The following is a 5,598-nucleotide window of genomic DNA, read 5'->3' as shown; positions in this document are numbered from 1 at the left end:
TACTTTGTTATGAATACTGATGTTACAGTTCGCAATGATTATTCAACATCAAAATTTTGCAGTGGATTTTTGTTAACAGTAAAACACCAATAAGTACCACGACTAGCACAAGAACATGACACTATTATCGGAGAAAAAGACGTTTTTACTATAAGGTTCGCCAGACCAGAACTAAGCACAGCAAGATTTCTTCTATGTTATGAAGGTAAATTATCTTTTTTGTACTGTTAGTAATATATTATCAGCAGCCCGCGTCAACCTGCAAAAGACATCATAAAATCTGCTGCTCTGCTCTGCAAGTCCGGAAGCTGAAAGAAATAATTTTATTTCGCTATTACCTTCCCGCTTCTTTACGGTATGATAGATTTCATTTGATGCAGTTTGAATGCGCCGCGGCAGAGGCTCGTTCGTCGTAGCGCAGCTCTGCACCACGAATAATATTTAAATATCTGAAAATGTCTTAAAGGGATCGGATAATATACCAGGCAAGCTTATAACAAATCATAATGCAAGGTTTCACTAAGTAACTCTATTCAAAACATTTAAATAGATTAAATTATTACACACCTTTACAATGAGTACGTAATGGCGTACGTCTCTCAACTTGACAAAAGAATGCTACGCTAGCGTACAATATATAGTCACAGGCTATCCTACTCACGTAACTCCAACAAGACGACAGAGAAATTAATGTTCGTTCTGTATTATTTATACTAGTCACACATTCTCATCTTTGTTTGATATTTAATAAGTATCGTCTGTGGCGGTTTCAGTACTCGCCGACATAGATATTATCTAAAATACATAAAAAAAGTACATAATTTTATACAAGAACAAAACATGACACACAACGTTTTCTCTTTATTACATAATATGTCTTTTGCTAAGAGACGTTACACTGCACACGCTGTTCGTCATCTTTTTCGTCGAAAAAGTACTGCATACTGCAGAATAAATCATTTTGTGAACGTGCGTCACGGCACGAGACGTTTTCTTCCTGAGCCAGGCGTATCCACCTGATAGTGTCCCCCGGCGGGAGTTACAGTGGTTCGAACAATGGGCTGTAGTAAGTTTGGTAACGCACTGATTACAAAACCTTTTCGTCCCGACATTCTAGGCACATGTACCTTTCCAAACATGCAATAAAAGCGAATTTTCGACGATTTTGCATGAGAACCTGGCCTTAATGACACGTAAGTTTATTCTAGACTCACAGACAGCGCTGGCCTTGGGGCATCTGCAAACGGTGCAACTGCCCAGCGCTCCACGCTTCTGGGTAATTTTAAAACTATCACCTGAAATGTTGGTATTGCAGATAAATTGTAAAAATAAAGTAAGTAATTTTAGTACGGATGTACATACCCATCGCGAGAAGTCAAGGCTACTGGTGTTCGTCGCAGACAACTATCGCTGCATCGCCGTCGAGGGAACTTTGGACAATGAGAGGGATCACTGAAGTAATACATATTGTTATCATGTAGTTATTGGTCATCCGATACTTAAGATATACGCGATTCATGATCATGATCTATCAGAGACCCTTAGTGCCCTTGTAACGCACTGTTGTGGCTAACAATCAAGCATTACATTTATCGGTCTGCGGGTGTCTCTCACAGAATAATTTGTTCATTGTCGTGTGAGTTTAAATTTAACTGTTCACACAGTTTCGTTGTTGTGTTTAGGTTCTCTGTCGTGAAATTTAAAGTTCTGACGAGGAAATGACAAGAAGGACAGATGTAAGAGATACGATTCACGTCCTCAAAAGAACAAGAAACAACATTGTCAAAAATTTTTGAACACTTCAAAGTTTCTTCGATGAACATTTTCAGAAATATTTATAAATAAAAATCAGCTGCAGCAAGTATGAAAGATGGTCACTTGACACCGGATCGACCGGTTTGGCTGACTTTTGTGAGTTTCGTAATTTGTCATGACAAGTTATGTATGAAAGAGAGTTTTTGGGAAATCCATTGGAAAAGTTGGATATTTGGATTGTATTTTTGTATGAAACTCTCAGTGAAAGAAATGTGACGGTAGTGTAGTTTAACATTGTTACCAAAAATCTCGAAAAGCTCTTGACCGATTTACTTCAAATTTTTAATCAAAACTCTAAAATCAACTTTCGAACTGACACAAGGCCATACATACACACACACACACATACTAGTATCGACTGAACGATAGGATACTACTTCTAGTGATGGCGAGAAAAGTGACAAACGTAAAATTTATATTCTTTCCTTCAGTTGAGCTATATAGGTCGACCGAAGAATAGTACACGACCTTCACAGTTCAGCTGAGGTACATTATGCTAGTGTTACGTACAGTGTGTAAACTTTTAGACGGCAGACCTCTCCCTAATCCTGAATCGGTAGAAGTCGGTAAACGTCGGGAGGCTTCGGTAGGCACGCAGTTTCGACTGCTGCCAACATTACGTAGCTGACTGTGTTGTACAAGGTAGCCATTGTCGTCTGCTTCATATTGTTTTGCGCTGTACTGTTCTGCGTGTTTTTATTGTGCAGTTGTGCTAAACATTATCAAAATGAGTGAAGAGGCAGTTGCTGGCCCATCTCGGGAGTCGCCAACAACCCCTACCGGTAGGCCTACGGTTAGAAGGAAACCAGGATTACGTAGCGTTGCTCGCAAAATTATATTCATGTGATTGAAAGCTGCGAAAGGGAAAGGGAGCAGAAAAAGTTGCTTCACCCCATTTACAAATATTCAGTGAGAGCTGCTACATACACAGGACAAAGCATGCTACACAGACCTAACTGTTGAAACATTGTCCATTACCCTTTTCGGGCGTTCGGAGAACAACTCACCAAAGTTTCATTGCAATCAGATGAATGGTTTGTGAGCGCATGGTAGACAAACATACATACATTTATATATAGAGATTGATTTTAATGTACGTGACGATTTCAGTTTCGTTTACGTACAACATTTAAAGCGAGTTTTAGTTCCAAGCCTTTCGTCTGCTTTCGTGTAAGTATGACGCGCGATCGATTTGTAGTGCCAGCACTGCAACTGGTTGGCGTGCCTTGTCCCCCCCCCCCCCCCCAAAGGCTACTTCCCCTCGCCAGCCAATGCTTGCTTCCTCCTCTCCCCGCACTCCCCTCATAACTCGGCCGTCATACAGTTAACACACTGTACGTCGCTTTTTTTGCTCTCGCTAGTACTGGTATCCTGTTCTTCAGCTGACCTACATAACAGAAAATACGAATCAATTGCAGACGAAACAGCAATTGGAACGACTCACTATCAGACAGAGGTATAATTCAAAACACGTTCACAAGTGAGTTAAAAAGGTGCACAATATCTGTCTCTTAATAACACATTCATTTTTTTCTATTTTCGATTATGAAGATTATTATTATTATCTATGGCTCGAAAATAAACAAATTAATATCTATGACTAAAATATGACTCACTGGTCAAAGACAGAAGATGATGAGTATGTCACTCGTCGAAACGTCGCAGTTTGAAGACACCGCCACCCGGCTGGAAGCCCGAGAACTCTTCGCCAGCCAAGTTGTATCCCATTCTTCAAATTACCTCAAAAGCGTCATTAACCTGTTCTTTCTAAAATTGCCGCCAGCATTAGGGCTGACGCAGAGAGAAGCGCCCGGCTCAGCGAGGGTGAATCGGCACAACGCCTACGCTCACCGCAGAGGCATCGGTGGTTCAGTAGTAGAATGCTCGCCTGCCACGCGGGCGGCCCGGGTTCGATTCCCGGCCGAAGCAGTACTTTTTCCCACACAAATTCGCAGTTACCTCAATATCCTGACGAACTTTCACCTACTGCTTCGAGTCTCTTTGCAGGTCGTGAGGAGGAAACCTGCTTGATTGCCCTACAAGTGAGTTGCAGTTAAATGCAATACAACGGGGACAAAGAATCTGTGTATTCTATTTCTCGAGCAGTTGAGAACTGAGACCAACTTATTACCTCTAGCAATTTTTTTTTTAAATTTGTGGTAAGGTTTTATGGGACCAAGCTGCTGAGGTCATCAGTTCCTAAGCTTACGCACTACTTAATCTAACTTAAACTAACTTACGCTAAGGACAACACCCACACCCATGCCCGAGGAAGGACTGGAACTCTGATGAAGGTCTATTTCAGTTTCTGTCAATCTGCCTCGGCCAGACAGAGATTTTCCATCAGATAGCAACTTCCCTTTCATTTCTCTTCGTAGCTTCCTCAATCTAGCCCACATCACCAACAACAAATCCACTACAAGCAGCGACATTGTTAGCAAAAAAATTTGAATCACCAGGAGGCGTGCCATGTGGGAGTTTCTTCCCTGAAGAAGTGACACATAGATTACTTTCAACAGTGTGGCTTGCTTTGTTTGTGAACTGGTTACCACGGAATTTCCTTTTATTGAATTTCTTGATGCATGGCATAGTTCGTATTTATTGTTATACTAAAGGATATGTACTTCCACAAATATATGTATCACTTAGGCAACAAACATTCAGTAACACGTTAACAAACTGCTTCAGCGAACACAAGTAAATACTAGCAAAGATAATCATTTACACACTAGAAACATGCACTGTTACCAACATATACACTGTATCATACGTATAATCGTTGGAAACAAGAAGTTCACAGTACTTTTCGAAATAATACTGGTTTCTGTAACAGAAATAAAGGAGGCGTGGTGGCAAACATGACCGTAACTTTAAAATTTGGTATATATAGGTCATTTTTCATATGAAAGCCATAATGTATGTATCAATGTAATCAGGACATAGAATTTAATAAAGTTCTTAAAAAAAATTCGATTTTTCCACCATTTATAAGCACCCTATATCCTTAACGTAATATATTACTATCAAAATAATAAGACAAGCAGACATAATAACGTTTAGTTTTACATGAAAATGCACCACACATTTTATACTCTACTACGAGGCTTGCACCTGATAGAGCATGGAATACACATGGATGTCTTGCTTATCTGTGGACAGTCGTTCTTTACATGTCCTGCTGCGCCACAGTGAGTACAAACCTTATTCCTCGTGCAAGATTTAGTTATGTGTCCTAGGTTGCGACATTTAAAACATCTGGACACTGTATTAGATTTATCGACATTCAGTGCTCTGAAGCCAGTGTAAACATTGACTCCGACCAGCAACATGCTCCAGACTGGGAGTTACCTCTAACACATGCTGTATGAAGTTCTTACCATTCTGGCTCATTTTAAACTTCAGTTTAAACTCATCAATGAAATGCTTTTTTGTGAGATGCTTTGCTAGATTCGGTTCGTAAATTAAATCTAAAATGTCTTCATTACCGTAAGGTCTTCATCAATTCTTGTAACAGGTATATGAGCAGATATTTTTACACGTGGTACTGTAATATGTATACACATCAGTGTACTGGTGGTTTTCTCACTGCATTGGTCAGTCTTCCCACAAACACACCGATTGTTTTCTGCGTAGCGCTAATGGAGTATTCAAACATTACGGGATTCTTTTTCCTATTCATCTGCATTAATTTACATTTACTATATTTAGAGTTAGCTGCCACTCTTTACACCAATCACAAATCCTGTCCAAGTCATCTTGTATCCTCCTACAGTCACTCAACGA

General features: G+C 40.0%; 1 non-coding gene across 1 annotated transcript; it reads left to right on the top strand.

The window, feature by feature from the left end:
- The first annotated feature begins 3,673 nt into the window (after positions 1 to 3,673).
- Trnag-gcc lies at positions 3,674 to 3,744 on the top strand. Its single transcript has one exon. It is a non-coding gene; the product is annotated as a tRNA-Gly (tRNA).
- Positions 3,745 to 5,598: the final 1,854 nt, after the last annotated feature.

Source organism: Schistocerca piceifrons, chromosome 9 (assembly GCF_021461385.2).
Source record: "Schistocerca piceifrons isolate TAMUIC-IGC-003096 chromosome 9, iqSchPice1.1, whole genome shotgun sequence".
NCBI lineage: Eukaryota > Metazoa > Arthropoda > Insecta > Orthoptera > Acrididae > Schistocerca > Schistocerca piceifrons.
This window is presented reverse-complemented; position numbering and strand designations above follow the sequence as displayed.